The 19,967-nt window shown below is 41.6% G+C and overlaps 1 long non-coding RNA gene and 1 other non-coding gene across 2 annotated transcripts; one reads left to right on the top strand and one right to left on the bottom strand.

The window, feature by feature from the left end:
* Nucleotides 1-5,493: 5,493 nt before the first annotated feature.
* LOC111823343 lies at nucleotides 5,494-18,139 on the bottom strand. The gene is made up of 3 exons (XR_002826378.1): nucleotides 18,040-18,139; nucleotides 11,960-12,080; nucleotides 5,494-5,592 (listed from the first exon to the last, which is right to left on the bottom strand). It is a non-coding gene; the product is annotated as an uncharacterized LOC111823343 (long non-coding RNA).
* On the top strand, nucleotides 15,548-15,655 carry LOC111823344. The gene has a single exon (XR_002826380.1). It is a non-coding gene; the product is annotated as a U6 spliceosomal RNA (small nuclear RNA).
* Nucleotides 18,140-19,967: the final 1,828 nt, after the last annotated feature.

Genomic DNA, 19,967 nt, shown 5'->3' with positions numbered 1-19,967 from the left:
CAGCCACCCTGGGAAGGGGTGCATAGCCCTGTGTCAAGAGCCAGGTGTACTGTCCTTTGAGCCCCAGACCCTGTCCAGAGGAGACAGACCTCTACGGAACCCTTGAGAGTGTGGATGGACAAGGCAAAGGGGGCTGAGGGAGAACTGAGCAGGATGGTCAAGGCAGACTCTGGACAGGGAGGTCAGAGAAGACGTTTTTGTGGGGAGTGACCTAGATGAGTGTTGAAGGGTGAACAGGACTCTGTTAGATAAATAAGGACATGGAGCGCATGATTAATATTGCCATTTTGTAGATGAAGCTACTGGATATCTACATGTAAGCAAAATGCTATGAAAAGAGCTGACCAGGGGCTCGGGAATGTGTCTCCAAAGAACCACTTGTCCCCTGCTCCCATTTTTAATTCAATTCCATTCAACAAAGAGCTCAATGTTTAGTAATAAAGGGAGATGAGACTTCCTCGTCCTTGAGTTGCTCAAAGTCATGGCAGAGAAATAACCCTATAGTTTAAGTCTTTTAATTAAATACAACTAGGAAAATGAAGGAGGAATCCTTTTCTGCTAGGGGGAATCTATGAAGACTTCAGGGAGGTGGTATTTGATCTAAGCCTGGAAGACTGAGTTGGAAAAGATGGGCAGAAGGGTGCCATAGACCAAGGGCTCAGTATGAGCAATGGCTTAAAGACAGAACATGTTTGGCCTCTTTAGGAATTGGCAGAGCAGGAGGATAGTCAGTTTTCCCAGCTGAGAAATGATGTCCCCGAGGAGATATAGTAAGAACTGCATTAGAGCAATCTCACCGTTTGAACCGCTGAGCCACCCCTCCCAGGTGGTACCCATGGGGACATCTGAACTACCTTCTGAGCTTTGCAAGGCCCTCCTTCTTGCCTAGCCTCTCTGGCTAAGCAGAGGTCACTGCCGCCTGCTTTGGGGCTTTTGTGTCTGCCTTATGCCTAGGGTACTCCCTGAGTGAGCACATCAGGTTCCCACTAGGTTTCCCATTTCTGCTAATGTCATTGTCACACTATCATAGCAATTTTTGTCTTTCTCTTCTCTCACAAGAGCAGGGAGAGCATCTGGTCCACCTCTGCAACCCCAGCAAAATACAGGACTTGTACATAAAAGATGCTCCTTGGAGGTGAGTGATGAATAAAGGCATGTGGTGAAGGGGAAATCCTCTCTGGACTGGGCTTCTGCAGTGCATAGGTCATGCTTTCTTCTGTATCACATCCGAACAGTATGATTTCACCTCTCTGTCCCTCAGTTTTCTAACCTATCTCACGGGGAGATTAATTGCCACCTACTCAACCTACCTCTCAGGGCTGTTGTGAGGACCAAATCATCTAATAGCCTGGCACTTGCTTCATGAAGTATCGTTACCTTGGGTTTGGATTTCTGAATGCTGTTTAAAGAAAATATTTTTTTAGTTGGCTCAATATATTTCTCCTTTGGTAGAAGAGTCGATGACCAGCATTTGACAGGAGCTATGAGTGAAGGTTTGTATAGGAAGAGGCCAACAGTACTCATGTGTTGAAAAATTGTGCGGTTCTTTTTGAAGTATCCTTTGCCAGCACTATAAGAAAGCAAAGAACAAAAAATTCAACTCAAGCACATCTGAGAGCCATAGGTTAACAGCTGTCATGATACTGCTGCTAAATTTCTGAAAAGGCAATGTCGGATCTAGAATTGCTGGGGGAAAAACACAGCTGGGCAGAGCTGAAAGGAGAAGAAAACCTCAGGTCCTAGAGGGAAATGAGAAGACAGAATTGCAGTCAATATAATGCATTAATGAGGTGAACTCTACTATACCACATGTACATTGTGGAATGACACTGTGGGAAAGAAGGTTCAGAAAGACTAGTCATAGGTCATGTGTTCTGTCTGATTCTCCATCAGCCTCTAACCCCAGGAGACTTCCATGGGCATTCTCTTCAGAGAGGAATTAGAATAGGCCAATGCCTTGAAGATGGCACAAGTACATCAATTAATGTATTGCTAAAGTAATAATAAATCAATAAATAGTTCGCTGATAGCACAGAAACTTGGGATATTGAGTCTCATTAAATTTTATTACTGGTAGCTGTGTCTAGGCTGGTCTTTTTACAGCATCCCTTTAAATAGTTACTAAGTTTGAGCTTGAATACCTCCAGGCACAGCGAGTTCACTAGTCTCTATGGAATTGGTATTATGGAATGGCTGCCAGGAAGTTCTTTCCCTCATTGAGCACACATCAGCTTCCATCCACTGGTAACTTCTACCCACTGGTCCTAATTCTGCCCTTTGGGGGTCATTGCCTCAGGGAAAAACAAACAAGGTGTCACAGTGAAGGTCCCTGTGAAGATATCTGCTCAGACCGATATCTAAACTAAATATTATTGGACAAATAATCTCATTATTGGGCTAATGAGATTAACTGACATTTCTTGAGTGCTTACTGGGCACTGTGTTTTATATACATCATCACCATGAGCTGAGTGAAGTCTCAACTCTGAGGCTCCATGGTAGAGCTGGAATTTGAAAGTCAGTTCTGACTTCACAGTCAAATTTCTTTCTCTTTACTGATGAGAGAGAGGGAGGGAGAGAGAGATATTGATTGATTTGTTGTTCCACTTATTTATGCATTCATTGGTTGCCTTTTGTATGTGCCCTGACCGGAGATAGAACTTGCAACCCTGGCATATAACCCTGGCTTATGGGAAGATGCTTTAACCAACTGACCTACCATGCCAGGGCTCACATTTCCTAACTGCTAACACTAACCACTTCGCTAGAACCCACTCCTCCTCTCTCCCAGATGCTCACTCTCACCCAGATTCTACCCCTGTGTGTCTGACATTATGCCACACCGACTCCTAAAGAAAAAAGATCCACTGGACACAGTTCTGGAGGATTTACAAAGCACTTTCATGTTTTCCTACACTTATCTCAAGGGATCCTGACTACAAACCTAGATGGCAGCCTGGGCAGAAATCAGTATGCTCATCTCACAAAGACAGTTGGGGTCTCTTCAATCTGACTGGATCTTCTCCACCACTGTCTATACATCTAGTGAAGGTCCCACAGGCTGAGAAAGGCATGAGGAATGGGGACCCATGCCCCCTTAATGGGGAAGAACAGACATATGGAATTTGACTGAGAAAACTTTAAATCCAAAAGAAAAAAAGAGGGCATTTTCTTTCTTTACAGTTTTAAATAGAATAATGAGATAATCCTGGATTTTAAAAACTCAACTCTGGTGTTTATATTTTAATTTCTTCTCAGAAGGGTAGGAGGGTCTGAAGGAAATGCAGTATGTGGGTCTTATTTTATGATTTGCTACGGTAAGCCACATTTAATCCCTTTCTTCAGTGAAAGGATTTACAAAGAATACAACAAAATTACCTATCTGTTACTTTCATTGTATTTTTTCCACATTTTTATTTAGTTCACAAAGTTATAACAATAAAGGATATTAAAAGGAAAAAAAATATCTATAATCTTACCATCCTGACAAATGAACAATTCATTGTTCCTCTTGTCTTTACATGCTGGCAAAATTCACACAGGTAATTTATTAGTATAGTTACAGCTTTGTATTCAGTTTTCTCACTTAACAGTTTATCATTATAATTCCACATGGCCTTTATAATTATGATTTAAAAATAAATGTCTTCATAATTATTTTAATGGTTGCTTAATACTCTTTTAAGTGGATATAGCACTCCCTAGTATTGTATATTTAGAAGGATTCAACTTAACACTATTACAGATAATCCCAAAGTGCAACTTTCATACCTCTCACTTTTTTCTTTTAAATTTCCTAAAATCCCCAGATTTGGATTTGCTGAGTCAGAGGGCCTGAATTCCTATATGGTTCTTGATATATAGTGACAAGTCACTTTGTAAAAGGCTTTTAAAAATGTATTGTGCCTCTAATAATGGGTATGATAATTTCATACTACCTTCATGCCCCAACCAAGGGCATTCTACTGATAAATGAAAGATAATTTGATAAGCGACATTTTTACTTGTTAAATAAATGGTTTGACAAACCTGTCATCAATTTTCTACTCTCGTATCTCTGTTATTGTGATGAATTAAACGCCTTTACCAAGAATTTGAGGAAAGCAGCAAAGCAATTGTTATACCCACTTTATAGCTGAGGAAACCCTCAACTCAGACCTTTACCCAAGGACACACAAGTGAATAAGTGGGAGTGCTGAGACTTGGCAGTCTCAGAGCTGAAGTGAACCAAAGATGATTGCATTGGTTTCTTATAACCTCCTGGAATATCTTTGGCTGTTTGTTTGTTTTTGATCCCTGAGTTTTTTGAAAATACATCCACATCAGTTACATTTGTAACTTCTTTTAACAGACCTCCTTGCCTCCAATTGTTACTCAAAGCATGGGCTCTCTGTGGGGGAGGTCTTTAATGTATTCCTGCCAGAGCTCTAGAGCTGGAAGGAGCTCCAGAGATGACCTCGTACAGCTGGCTTATTTTAGAGATGACAAAACTGAGGCTCAGAGAAGAGAGGACTTGGCCAGGTTCTTCCATGAAGTTGGCAGTAGAGTCAATATCTACCTTTTTTCCACCTGCTGGTTTAACATGTTGCCTGGAGCACATTAGTGGGTCATTTGTGCTTTGTGAGATAGTAATAGGTGGATATTTTTGTAAAGGACTTCAGGGTCAAAACCTTTGGCAAACACTGGCTACCTTATGTTTTCTTTTGGAGTTCCCTGGTGAAGTAAGTCTGGTAACACTGAGTTCAAATAAAACAGGTTTATTTATTAAAGGACTTCCTGAAGTCTTTAACACTCCAAATACCTTTTTTTTTAAATTGCTTTATTTTTTGGTGTTAAAAATTTATTTTATTATTATTTTAAAATATGTTTTTATTGATTTTTAGAGAGAGAGAAAGGGAGAAGAGAGAAATGTTGATGCAAGAGAGAAACATTGATCGGTTGCCTCCTGTACACATCCTGGGCATGTGCCCTGACTGGGACTCGAACCCTTCACCTTTTGGAGTATGGGACGATGCTCAACCAAATGAGTCACACTGCCATGGTTGGTGTTTTTTGATTTTGAGCAAGTACTTGATTTTTAATAGATTTTCTTTTTGGCTTGGTAGTGCATATGTATGACAAACTCAAAAGGTACAAAAGGAACCCGAGGAAAAGGCTGTTCCTACCTCTGCCTCTCAACCACAGGTCCCCTCCCTGGTAATCTGGGAACCCATGTTACCAGCATACTTCCAGAGGCAGTCCACAGGCGTACACTTGGCAATATATCTTGGTGATTATTTCACATTGGCAAATAAAGAGCTTTCTCATTCTTTACATATATATTTTCTGTCGCATTGTATTCTGATCAATATTTGAATCTCCAATTGAAATATATTCTCCACCCTCAAGAAACACCCAGTGCCCTGAAAAAGAAGATGCGTTCATTATGACCGGTACAAGACGACAGGAAGAAGTGCTCAGGGAAGAGCCCGTAGGAAGAGAAGATCACTCTCACCTGGCTCGGTTTGGGATGGAAGCTGGACCCTGAGAAGGTGCCTGCAGCAGCTGAGTCTCAGCTGAGAAATAGTGACAAGCAGTTATTCATCCCACGACCTTCGTTTTAAAACAAAAAAGGGGCAGCATGTCTGTATCCGGTCAAACCCAACATTTAGATGCTGAGCACAAAAGCTTGATTTTTTTTTTTAAAAGCTTGATTTTTATTAGCTGTATTTGTTGTCCATATAATGGAACCGATCTTAAAGTGGAAGTCAGACATGTATATCAGATATCATTTGAAGTAATGAGTGTATTTTCCTAATCTTTCCAACACCAACCTTACAACTCATCTCCAATAGCATGCATACTAATTAATTTGTTTTCCATATAGTAATAAGATTAACAACCTCACATTTACACGGGGTACTGAGTTACGTTCAAATAAAACAAGTTCTAATGAGAAAAATTGGATGTGGCAGCAAATTATGTCCCACTGGCAAGCCAGGTTTATGTGTGTTTGTCTGTCTTTGCTACACATATTTTTGTCAGGAGCTCACTGTAAATAAGATGATTGCTTTCATGTTGGGTTAGTCTGGGTAAATTTGTTTAATGAACAACAAAGTCATTGTAAACATTGCACAAATCTGAATGCCTTGCAGTGTGGCTAGGGATCTTTTAAGCTGCTTCAAAAAATAAAACATGGTAACCACGAAAACAGTATTGGTGGGGGGGACCATGAATATACCAAGGCTCTTAGATATGCAGCCTGGCTCAGTTCTCTCCTGAACAATTGAGGTTGTGGTAAAAATACAGATTCTTGGACTCCAGGCCCCAGGGATTGAAGTTTAAGTAGAACTGGGAATGAGTAGAACAGCTTGGCCATATAGATATATATTCGAAGCTCCCCAGCTGATTTTCATGGGACATTCATAGACTTAGATAACTGTCTGTCTAGCTGATAAAAAAACTGGGGTCCAGCCTTCATGACAAGCTCTGTTCTTTTTAAAAAAATATATATCGTTATTGATTTCAGAGAGGAAGGGAGAGGGAAAGAGAGATAGAAACGTCAGTGATGAGAATCATTGAGGGGCTGCCTCCTGCACACACACCCCCACACTAGAGATTGAGCCAGCAACCCACTAGGTGCTCTCTTCTAGTCTTCGGAAAACTGACCTGGAATTCTGCAAGACATTTTAGAAAAGATAAGGATCTTTGGGGAAATTTTTCACTTGGGGACATTGCCTCAGAGGTTCCCAATTACCTTCCTTTTTTTTCACCCCTTAGTGAGCACTGCCCTCACACACAACTCCCTGTGCCTCCCCCAGCAAGTCTGCTAACGTGTTTGAGCTTCAGTTTCTTCATTTGAAAACTGATGATGTAGTCTGCAGAACTGGAGGGTGGGCGAGGGGCGCCCAGGGAGTGTGCACATACATAAGGTACCAGGACCCAGTTTGCTATACCTCTGATGGGGTCTGAATCTACACGTGAGGCAAAGCATCAGGGTAGAAAATGGGAGTTACAGGCTTTGTGTTTCTAAACTCCAGAAAGAGTGAGGGGAAATCATTTTCCATTAGGAGACCCAGTTCAGCAACACTTTAGTATTACCTGCCTGGGCTGCCTTATGCCTGCTCTGTGGGGAGTCAGGGTTTAATGAAGTAGGATAAACCACACACGCACAGTAGTTAGCCTCGGCACAGGCAGGATTAACTTTACACTCCATTTGCAAGAGCAAAGCTCCTCTCCTCCAGTTTGTTATAAGGGGATTTAGAATCACAGAATGATAGAGCTGGAAGAGAGCCCCTAAGACCGTCAGAATCCTCCCCCCACCCCCATCATTTTATAGAGAGTCCAACTGAAGTCCAGAGAACGGAAGGGAGGTGTCCAAGGTCACCTACTGAATTAGAGGTAGGGCTCAGGTCAGAAGCCAGGTTTCGGGATCCCGAGGTCTGTGTCCTCTCTACTTTGTCATGGATTACTTTATGGTTGCCTTGTAACAGAGGCAAGGTAATGCCTTTGCTCTGCCTCGCTTTATACACACACCCTCCATATTCAGGTTTCATGAGCAAGCCAGGTTATTCTGGGGGAGAGGAATCTGTGTTGCACGGGTTGCATTAGAAACATCAGAGATCTTGTGACACATTCTAAGAACTGTACTCAAACCCAGGGGCTAAAATCAGGTAACCCTCAGAATGACACCACCAGCAGCAGCAGCAGCAGCAGCAGCAGCAGCTAACACATATATAGCATTTGCTATGTGCCAGGCTCTGTTCTAAGCACTTCCCACATTTTAATTCAGTGTATCTTTGCAAAAGCCCCACAAGGCATGTACTATCCTGTACATACTAGAATCATCCGTATTTTACAAAGGAGAAAACTAAAGCAGAGAGGTTAAGTAACATGCTCAAGGTCATATAGATTGTAAACTGCCCAGCTGGGATCAGGGGACTGGGGTGGGCTAGAAGGGGTCAATGGGGGGGGGGGGGAAAGGGGGACATATGTAATACTTTCAACAATAAAGATGGAATTTTTAAAAAAATGCCCAGCTGGGATTCAAAGCGTACAATCTGGCTCCAGACTCTGGGCTCTCCCAATCTAGTTTCATCTACCTTTCTTCCCAGTCCACCTTTCTCCTTGATGCTACCCTCTACTATACATATAACTCTCCCCTTCTTTTGTGCATTGCCCTTTGCTCTGGCCGTGCTGGAAGAGAGCCCCGAACAGACCTTCAGTGAGCCATCTCCTCACCCTCCAATCTCCAGCCAGTGCCTCCCATTGGTCAGACCCATCAAAACCCAGCTGAAATGGGAGCCTGAGACTGAGGGCCTGTGGGGGTCAGCACACCCCCCCCCCCACCCCCTGCTGCAATCCAGAGAGGGGCAGGGGGAAAGGCAGGGAATGGACATAAGGGCAAACAGGCCAGGAAGCAGCACGACACTGCGTGTCCTGTCAGAAGCCACATGGAATGAAGAAGCAGCAGTTCCCCAAAGGAAGTTGGTCCTGTTTCTAGAAGGGGAAAGAATGCTGGGCAGCATTTCCCAACTGTTCAAGAATGAAATGGTTGCTTCATGAGGTAGTGAGATGTCCATCACTGAAGGTGTTCAAACAGAGACTGGACGCTCATCTGTCAGGGATCCTAGTAAGGAAGGCATTGTTGAGTTATTGGGAAGATGGACAGGACTGTCTCTAAGTCCCTTCCGGTTCTTACCTGATGTATTTTCTACAAAGTTATTATTTTTACATATGTCTTTCCTCCCATAAGCATAGCCATTCATTTCTGTGATTAACACAGAATTATAAAACTTGTAAACTGGAACATGCTGAGGAACCTGGCACCATCAAGTGGGCCATTGATTGTGTTTCCCTATCGTACCTGGTCCTTCTTGTTACATCTTTGCTCTTGCGCCCAAAGGGTGGTTGCCAAAAATGGCCAGAGACGAAAGAGTTTATCAGTAAGTTGGATCATTAAAGTTTTGTCTTCCCTCTTTGAAACTCCCAAAAGAAAAGAAATCACAAGAACATATCTTGGCATAGAAAGAAAATGAGACAATGAGTGCAATCATCATACTAGTGAATGGTTTTCAGAATGACATCTGTACATTAAGAATATGTAAAAATACCAATTTCATGCTCTGACAACTTATTCTGCATCAGGGGTGGGGTAATGCCTTGGGAATGCCAAATGTCAAAGCATTACATAATGTCAGCTATTCATGTGCTCCTTTGATGAGATATCACTGGGAATAGGAATTCCTTAAGGGAGAGATGTCTTAAAAAGAGGGAGGGAAGAGCAAAAGCATAAGGAAAGGGAATAAAGGAAGGAAAAAGGGACAAAGGAAGAGGGAAGCTGTCAGCTAAGAATAAAAGAATGATTGTGCAAATTAAAGTTTTATATATACATAACTTTATATATATGGCTTATAGAACAATATAGACAATCCATAATCTAAGCTACTATACGTAGGAGTTACTTATCTCTGTTTTGATTTTCCAATGAGACTATCCATTTCTTTTCTTTCATATGTGTAACATTGAAATTTTTATAACATCGACAGAAATCTAAATGCAAAGATCATCCATGATCTTGTTGCTCCAACAAATCCAAGTTCCTTTTTCTGTTCTGTTCTTGTCCAAATGCATAATTTCACACCGTGGCAATCAAAATAATGTAAGTAAAAACGCCCATGCTTTCTAAAATTTTGTCATAGGAATTTCCCCTATTATACGGACTTCAAAATGACCAGTTTCATTACTTAAGAATATTCCGAGTATATCTGTGCTCTAATTAACTTATCCATTCTTGTGTTATTAGGCTTTTAGGGTTCCTCCCCACTTTTTCATAGTTGTAGATAATGCCAAATACACATCTCCATATATTCAATATATTCAAAAGATCTTTATATGACAGGTACAGTGTAAGACAATAGGAATTATCTGGAAGAATTATCCTTCAGCGTCTAGGAAGGAATCAGGCAAATGAACACACAACTACATTCAGAGCTCTAGCCTCCTGCTCCTCAAAGTGTTCCCGTGGTTCACCAGCAGCATCCTCTTTACCAGAGAGCATGTTAGAATCACACAATCTCAGGCCCCATCTAAGACCTAGTGAATCAGATATGAACTTTAACAAAGTTTTATTTTAAAAACACCACTTAAGCTCTAGCTGGTTTGGCTCAGTAGATAAGAGTGTCAGCCTGCAGACTGAAGGGTCCCAGTTCAATTCCGGTCAAGGGCACATGCCTGGGTTGTGGACTTGATCCCCAGTAGAGGGTGTGCAGGAAGCAGCCGATTAATGCTTCTCTCATCATTGATGTTTCTCTCTCTCTCCCTCTCTCTTCCTCTCTGAATAAAAATATTTTAAAAATAAAAATAAAAACCACTTAAAAAAAACCCTCAAACCTTGGTGTTGCTCCCTTTCTAGTATGACCATCAAAAGACTTGCATGTGTTTGTCTGTAACCTCATCTCCCACTTCCTCTCCAATTAGAGCACACTGGCTTCTGCTTCCTCCACTTCCAGTCCTGCAATTATTAGTGAGGCAGATGTGAGTCCTTCAAAATCATGAATATATATTGTTATGGATTGAATTGTGTCCCCCCAAAAAGATATGTTGAAGTCCTAAGCTCCAGTATCTCAGAATATGACCTTATCTGGACATAGGGTCATTGCAGATATAATTAGTTATTAAGATATGGTCATACCAGAGTCGGGTGGGCCCCTATCCCATATGGTAGCTCTATTCTAATGTAAGTGGTGACCTTATAAGAGGAGAAGAGACTCACAGGGAGAATATGGCCATGTGACCACAGAGACTGAGAATGAAGTGATATATATCTACTGGCCATGGAATGCCAAGGATTGCTAAGAACCTCAGAAGCAAGGATTCTTTCCTACACCTGTCAGAGAGAGCATGACCCTGCTGACATCTCCCCCCCGCCCCATATTTTACTTATTTTATTAAATGCATTGGAGTGACATTGGTTATTACAATTATACAGGTTTCAGATGTGGATTTCTATGTTACAAGTTCTGGATATTGCACTGTGTGCCCACCACCCAAGGGCAAATCTCCCATCACCATATATAAGGACTTCCTTCACTACTCACCCCCTTCCCTCCAGCAACCACCACACTGCTGTTCGTGTCCACAAGTTTCAGTTTTATATCCCATATATGAGTGAAATCATATGGTTTTTAGCTTATTTCACTTAGCATAATATTCTCAAGGTGTGCCGTGCCAGCACAGCCAAGGGTTCGGTGAGCCTGAGTGGGGGGTGGTGAAGGATGTAGAAAAGACAGACAAAGAGGATAAGCTGGGTCTCTAGGTGGATCTTCCTGTGCTGGCTGAGGCCACAGAGAGAGATCCAGATGGCAAGCTAATGCTTTATTTTATAGCCAGAGGTAAACAAGGTAGTGGTCACCATAGCTACAATGTTCTTGTGAGTTTCACTTGTTTTGGCAGCACTTGCTGCACCTCCCACAGCCCCTTAGCTACCCAGATAAGATCTAGGGCATCATAAGGTCAAGCCTAATTATGCTAAGAGGGCTGTGCCCTCTAAGCTGGGACTTTTTTGTGGCTTTGCCAACAGGTCAGTCCAAGGCTTAACCCTATAGCCACTCCCTACATCAAGGTCCATCTATATTGCTGCAAATGGCAGTATTTCATCCTTTCTTATGGCTCAGTAGTCCGTCTGTATTCCATTGTGTATATGTACCACTTCTTTATTCAGTCCATTGCAGGATACTTCGGTTGTTTCCATGTCTTGGCCACTATAAACATAGTGGTGCATATATCTTTGTGAATACATGTTTTTTAGTTTTTCGGATATATACACAGGAGAGGTATTGCTGGGCCATATGGTAGCTCTATTCTTAATTTTTTGAGGAATCTACAGACTGTTTTCCATAGTGGCTATACCAGTCTACATTCCCACCAGCAGTGAATGAGGGTTCCTCTTTCTCCACATCTCTCCAACATTTGTTATTACCTGTCTTGCTGATAATGACCATTCCAACAGGTGTGAGGTGGTCCAAAGACATAGAGGGATTGGGTCTGCTATACTCATCATTTTCCATGCACCACACATAGTAGACACTCAATAAATATTTCTGAATAAATGAAACAAGGAAGGTATTATCAATCTTTTAAAATCTGTCAATCTGACTTATAAACAATTGTATTATTTTCATTTCCTTTTATCTATTAGGAAGATTGATCATCTCATGTTATTCAGCTGCTTTTAGTTCTCTGTCTACAACTTTCTGTTCAATCCCTTGGCTCATTTTCTGTGGTGGCATTTAGGTTTTTGTTGTTTGCTTGTTTTCTTAATCCTCACCTGAGGATATTTTTGCCATTGATTTTTAGAAAGAGCGGAAGGGAGGGAGAGGAAGTGCCCTAACTGGGGCTGGGGATGGAACCTGCAACCCAGGTATGTGGCCTTGACCAGGAATCAAACCTGAGACCCTTGGGTTTGAGGGCCAATGGTCCAACCACTGTACAACACCGACCAGGGCAGCATTTAGTTTTCTAATTGACTGTGGGAATTCTTCAGGTATTATGGGTAATATCTTTTGGTGTATGTGAGGAAAATATTTTCTCCCACTCTCTGCTTTGTCTTTTAATTTTGTTTATGGTATCTTTCTCCTTAAAATACTATATTAAATGTTTTCTAATTTATTTATAATTTCACTTATTAGTAATTTATTTTTTGAATGGTATGAAGTAGGTTCTAACTGCCTCTTTGCACTTCTTTCAGCAACATTTATCATATACTTCATCTTTTTTCTATTGATTTGAAATGCTATGTCTATTACGCACCAAATGCCTGCATCCATTGTTTCAGACTTTTTGATATTTATTCCTGCTGCAATGCCACATGAGATCTATTTTAGTGCTGATAGCCTGTGGTTACCCTGCTGGTCAACTGGTAGCCTACTGCTACTTTCTTATTTTCATCGATACATGTCATTTACTTTCTGTTGCCCAGTACAGCCCACAGCAATTTCTGCCCATTGCTTTCCTGGTCTCATTTCACACAATTCTGTCCTGTTCTAATCTGGTTAAGGTTTGCCCAGATGGTCTTTGAAGACAGGAAACGGGAGCCTTCGATAATGCTACTTGACCAGAACCAGAAATTGTGTCTTCTAAGCAGCCTGGAGCTTCCTCTGGGTGATGTTCAGCCAGATAGATAGAATCCCTCTCTTGCCAAGAAACCAAGGCAGACAATTAAGCCTCTTCTTACTCCTACACAGCCAAGCACAGGCACAGAAGAAAGTAGAAATTAGGTTCTGAGAGCAACAGCACAGCAGAGCAAAAGAAGCCATGCTTGAGAGAGAAACATTGAACATTCTCAAGAAAGTGTGCAGTAGTTCCGGAGTCTAATAAAGCAGCCCAGTAGCAAAGCAAGAATAGGCATTGCTAGGGCCATGCAAGAATAGTTGTTGAAGACTGTACAGAAAGTGTGTGAAGTTTGAGGTGTGGCGGATAGGAAGACAGAATCTTCTGCAATTACTAGGTCAGATATAAGAAATACACCATGCTAATGCAGACTGGTATCAGTCATGGAAGAATATCAGATCCAGAATAAAGGCAGAGGAAGAAGATATTGTCAGATTAAAGACAGATCTCTGAAGCCCTACTTTGTTAATGGTTTCATCAATTTCGTAAAAAAAAAGGGATATTAACCCTTTGCACTCCGCTGTCCCCTCTCAGGGGACATCGGAATTCTAGCATATCACTCGGATGTCCCCTCTCAGGGAACATTGCAGTTTATTAGTGATTACGGGGAATTGAGTTATTTCAACGCAACTTTTTGAGACATGCATGTTTCCCTGAAGTTTTATCTTGAAATGGCACAAGAAATTAAATCAAAATATCGTAAAATTACTAAGATATATACAAGAAATGTCAGCGGGTTTTGTGTCAGATTAAACAATAAATTACATATTCCCGATGTGGGACAAAGAAAACGGGACTGCATTGTGTGTTCTAACAGGAAAACACCTGGTGGCAGGTGTCAAACCACTTATTACTGTCAAACATGCACTAATCAGCCTGCAATGCATATTGGGGAGTGTTACAAAACTTATCATACTGTACAAAATTATAAACAATAAAATATTGTTTTTTTTGCAAATATACATTCCTCGATGTCACCCAATTCATATAAGTCCAATATAATTATAATACGTTACTTGGTTCCAAAATTATACTAAATAATACGAGGGTCTGTAAATGCACGTTTCCGCCACAAAGTAGCGTCGAGTAGCTGGTAGCCAATGTCCAGAATGGTTCGGAGTGCAAAGGGTTAATGTCCAAAACACAAAGCATAACAGCTATAATTTATTGTGTATAAGTTTGCTTAAGGTGACGTAAACTGTATAAAAAACTCACTTGGGTCCTAGCTGGTTTGGCTCAGTGGATAGACCGACGGCCTATGGACTGAAGGGTCCCAGGTTTGATTCTGGTCAAGGGCACATGCCAGGGTTGTGGGCTCGATCCCCAATAGGGGGCGTGCAGGAGGCAGCCAATCGATGATTCTCTCTCATCATTGATGTTTCTATCTCTCTCCTTCTACCTTCCTCTCTAAAACCAATAAAAATATATTTTAAAAAACTTACTTGATAAGGTGATCTTGATTATTCTCAATCTTTACTTGTTGTCAATCTACAATCCTGAATAAAATAATTCACACAAATGTCATTGCAAAGACACGTTTGGACTGAAAACTGCATGAATCTGGAGTCTGAGATAGGCAGGGGAAGAAAGTTGCCCCCTTATAGAATGAGAACTGAATAAGGTCTATCCCTGTCCCTTCATGCATTAAAATTCTGTGGGACCCAGGGTTCATGAACATTTAAAATAAAGACATGCCTTTTGCAGTGTGCATATTATGTCAACACATTACTGATGACATGCTTCGAGATGTCCTGTATGGAATCTAATGATTCTTAAATAAATTAGAACCTCAATAGTTTTGCTAGTCATATAGTCAGTTAGATGTAAGCTTTGAGGAATATACTTCTAACTAGGAATGATGACAAATGAAAACAGAGTCCTTGAAATGCTAACTCCTTATCCTTTGGATTTTACTGTAATGAGAATATTTTACAGTTTAATTTATAGTACATATATTTTCAATTTCATGATTTCATAAGGAAAAGCAGTCTCTAAGAAAAATTAAAATCCATTTATATGAATGTCCAAAATTCAAGAATGATTTCATAGCCTGGATGAAAATTGCATGCTCTCTCCATCACCTTGCAATTTGAAGAACTGCAAAATCATGAATAATAAAAAAGGATGTTAAACTTTTCAAGAAAGCCAGATGGGTACCAATGTCATTGATAATTCCTGAGAACTAACTTGATTGCTGCTTCAGACTAGGAGCCTGAGTTGAGCAGCACTTACCAGATGCAAAGTATGGGCTTTTAGTGACAACCGTTTCCATAATTACATTTTAAAATTGTAGATATTAAGTCCGTACTTGTGGCAAGTGAAAAACATCTAAATTTTAAAGGTCATTTCACTTGCCAGCCTCTATTTCTGCTTTAGTCTTTAAGACTTTGGTGCCCGAGTGCTTGCTTCGGAAGCACATATACTAAAAATTGGAATGACACAGAGAAGACTAGCATGGCCCCTGCGCAAAGATGACACGCAAATTCATGAAGTGTTCCATAAAAAAAAAAAAAAAGACTTTGGTGCCAGAGAAAGAATGATAGATGGTGAACTGGATGCCAGTGTTAACACTAACTTTTGCTGGGACTTTGCAAATCCTTTCTCCATTTTGGACCTCAGTTTTCCCTTCTGCAAAATGAGGGAGTTGTACTAGCTGTCCCTTTCAGCTATTGTTCTATAGTCACTGGATGAAGAGAAATTGCCAATGAAATCTCTATGCAGCAAGAACTCAATTTTGTGTGTGTGTGTGTGTTTTTCAGGGCTTGAGGCTGGGTATAAAGATTGTAAATCTTCATTTCCAGTATTAGGTAGCGGGGAAATGTGTCCATTTGTGATTTGGGTTGCTCATCATTCCTGTTCTCCCCCATGTCCCTTTCTCCCCACACCATGCGATGCTCTGGACACTTAGAGCCAATGGTTGTTTCTCCACATATGCCACTCACACTTGTCAGTTTCCTTTGCTTCTCTTGTTCTTTTGCCAGAAGATTCCCTTGTCTTTTCTATCTGGTGAACTCTTACTCATTCTTTTTTTTTAACTTTTCCTTTGAATTTTATATTTTGACATAATCTCAGACAGAAAAAAAATTGCAAAATTAGTATAAAGAATTCTTGTCTACCTTTTACCCAGATCCTCCAAATGTTAACTTTTTAACCACATGTCATCCTCTTTCTCTCCTTTTCCTTTCCCCCAACACATTTTTTTCTGAACCCCTTGAGAATGAGTTTCAAATGATGCTCTTTACTCCAAGTACTTCAGTGTGGATAGCCTAAAAGAAGGACATTCTCTTACATAATTGTAATATAAATATAAAAATCAGGAAAATAACATCGATACAGCACTAGGTTTATTTGGATTTTTCAAATTGTCCCAACAATACCCTTTATGGCAAAAGAAAATCCCAGAGTGTGCATTGCATTTATCCTGTCTCTTTTACTGCTGTGCCCTGACCAGGAATCGAACCGTGACCTCCTGGTTCATAGGTCCACGCTCAACCACTGGGTCACATTGACTGAACTCATTTACAAGTTTGATAGACACTATCAAAAAAGCTCCCGTAAAGGGCTTTTCCAATTTATATTTCCATGAGATCATTTGCATTTTTCTGATGATTACTGATGTTGAGCACCTCTTTATCATAGTTCATGGCCTTATGGGTTTCTTCTGTGAATTGCCTGTTGGTGTTCTTTGCTGTTAGAATGCTGGCTTGTTGTCTTTTTCTTTCTGAGTACTTGCTTGGCCTCCTCCTTGACAGAGGGGGTTTCTCCACTTCCCTTAAACAGCCAGTTGCTCCCTCCTCTACTGACCCACAACACTGTTCATACTGTGGGACAGCAGAGGAGGGAGCATTCATTTGACAGACATTTAATACTGGATCCACTCATTGCACAAGCGTTCTCTGTGAATTCACTATGTGCTTGGCCTTGGGCTAGGTGCTGGATGTAGAGATAGGAGCAGGCCATTCATCGTCTCCACCCTCAAGGAGTTTAGTTTTAAAAGGCAACTTTGGGCACAGAAAAGAGCATGAGTTTTGGATTCAGACAAGATTTGGGTTTGAATCTGTGTGATTTAGAGCAAGTCACATGGCATCACCAAGTTGCAATTTCTGTACTAGTGAAATGGGTTAACATCTCCCTTACAGAGTCAACTTGAGAAGGGGAGAGAGACAATATAACTCAAGTGGCTAGCAAGGGCCTGTTACATAGTAGCCTCTCAGTGAATGAATAGTAATGAAAAAGCAACTTTTAAGAGGTCAAAATGATTAATTCTCAGAGGTTCTAGGAACTACTAATAAATCAGAATAAAAGAAAGGAGGTAGCTCCTCCCTCTGCAACAGAGGGTAAGGATGAGTACTATGTGCCACTTGCCTAAATCCTGCTACAGTACATCCCTCACCTTGCCTGCCTTCTGTAGCAAGGCAAGCCCCTTTGTTGGGGCCCCTCACCCCAATTCATCTGCTTACTGTTAATACAGTATCGCCACTGCCCTGGGGAAAGCAGGTGCTTCCTTCCTCAAATAAATGTGCTCTTTAGAACGTTCTCTGTAAGAGAGGCTTCAGCATAGTTGTGCATGCTGTCACTCCTGATCTCAAGTGCGCACCAGAGATAGCATGAGGTGGAAAGGAAATACTGTGTTTGTGGCAACCTCCAAGGGGAACGCAGACACAGTTCTGCCTGTTAGGTGACTCTTGGCAAGTCTTTGCTTCTGGGCTTCAGTTCCTCATCACTGCAATAGGAGACTGGATCTTATTTCTAAAAGCCATCTAAATGAGAACTCATCATGTAAAGGCAGTGTGTGTGTGTGTGTGTGTGTGTGTGTGTGTGTGTGTGTATGCACCACTCTCCTTAGAAATCTTTTTATCCTTGGGACCCCTACAGCTCTTTATATCTTACCTTAATGTCATGGAGCACTACACTGCAGTTATTGGGGGTTGACATGGTTCCACACTGTCATAGCTGGTGGATCCACATCTGGTTCTTGGTTTCCTTGGAGTTAGAGTGGCTTCATTCCTTTAACACTTTATTGAGTGCTTACTGTCTACCATGCATTATGTTAGCTGGAGAAAATACAAAGATAAAATGTCAAAGTTTCTGCCATCTGAAACTGTAAGATAAATACAATATAACTGCTTTGATGGAGGTTTATCCAAAGTGTAGGGGAGTCTAGAAGGAATACCTATTCTGTTTGGTTTCCCTGAAGACCCAGGGGGTGGGCAGAGCCAGGGAGAAGGACTTGACAGGCAGTGGGAGTGCCCTATGCAAAGGCACAGATGTGGGAGAGCATAGTGTGTTCTGGCTACTGCCCAGGATTTAGCATCGTGGTTAACAGGTAGGCAGATTCAGCTCATGAACTGCCCTTTATGCCATCCAAAGGACTCTAGGTTTTATGAAATAACCTAAAGGCGGGTGACTAAAGCACTCTGAACAAAGGAACGTAGTAAACCTTGGTTGAATGCGTGAGGGTTGGGCACAGTAATTTGGAGTATTTCTATCCTTTTGGTCTTGGGCACAACTTAACTTCTCTTAATTGATTTCCTCTTTTTGTGAAATGGAAATTTTTAAAAACCAACCTGGCATTAGATAAAAGCTCAATAAACTATTTTATTAAGAAAACATTTGTTCTACACAACACACATTACCTAAGCAATCTAGTAATCTCTTTAGTTGTTTCCTCCTCTGCAAAATGGGTCTTTCAATTTTACCTTTTCATTGCACCGTCCTCTTTCCTAGCACTTACCATAATTTTAATTAATATTTCTAATTTTCCCAGCCAAACTCTTAGATTTATAATTAAATTATTTGTATTTTGTGTTCCCAGCTAGACTCTTAGCTCTATGAGATCACAAACTTTACATCAGCAGTTGCTAATACTGTGTCCCTCTCAACTGAGGTTCAAGAAATGTTGGCCAAAAGAAACAATGTCAAACTTGTCTTTCAGGACTGTTGCCAAGGGCCAGCGAACTGATACCAGTAAAGGTGCTTTACTATTTGTAAAGTTGTACAGGTGGGTTTATTATTACTAAGAATTAAAATAAAGTGAGAAAAGGAACCAAAGCCAGAGGCTTCCAACACAATCGCATAGCCTCCGGAGGCTTCTAAAGGACCACTTCAACCTTCTGCAGGAGTACAGCTCTTCAAGGCTTACAGAGACTTCCATCTGTTGCCTGTAAAAACAGCCGGAAACGCCCCAGTACCAACTAGGTTCAACTTCAAACTAGCGGCGGAAGGTACCTGCCTAGGTTCACCAAGCACACAGGAGAAGTTAGAAGCTAGGCGCTCTCGAAGAGGCTTCGCTCTCCCTGAGGGTCCCTGGATCAGCCGGCCATGCCACCCGACACTCCACACTCGGGCCCTTGTCCCCACCTCGGTCACGGTTGGGGACCCGCACCACGTGGCATTGGGAGTAGGGAGGGTGACCCAACCGATCCCGAGAGAAGGAGGCGGAGCCTGTCCTGAAGCCGGCCCAGGGGCATCATGGGAGATGTAGTTTTTCTCGCGGGCGCATAAGGAAGGGTGCGAGCTCCCCCCCTGGTTTTATCAGGGAAGTAGGATTTCCAACGCGCAAGTCATTCAAATAAAGTGTCCCCTATTGTAGATGCAGCCTAGGTATCTTTGAAAGCAGCAGTGAAGGGAAAGGGGAAAAGCAAGGACGACAAACCAAAAGATTATGAGCGGGGAAGGAAAGGGTTAACCGATGTTACGCATGCGTACAGAGGTCCCGCGGGATGAGCCGGGACGGAAGAGGACTCCCGGGAGCTGTGTTTTCCCCGGAAGTGCCTGCCCTCCTCCCGAGTCCGCGCGGACGCGGTTTTCTTACCTCA

This window comes from Myotis lucifugus, unplaced genomic scaffold, assembly GCF_000147115.1.
Source record: "Myotis lucifugus unplaced genomic scaffold, Myoluc2.0 scaffold_472, whole genome shotgun sequence".
Taxonomy (NCBI): Eukaryota; Metazoa; Chordata; class Mammalia; order Chiroptera; family Vespertilionidae; genus Myotis; species Myotis lucifugus.
The sequence above is the reverse complement of the archived record's forward strand: the minus strand, read 5'-3'. Positions and strand labels throughout refer to the sequence as shown.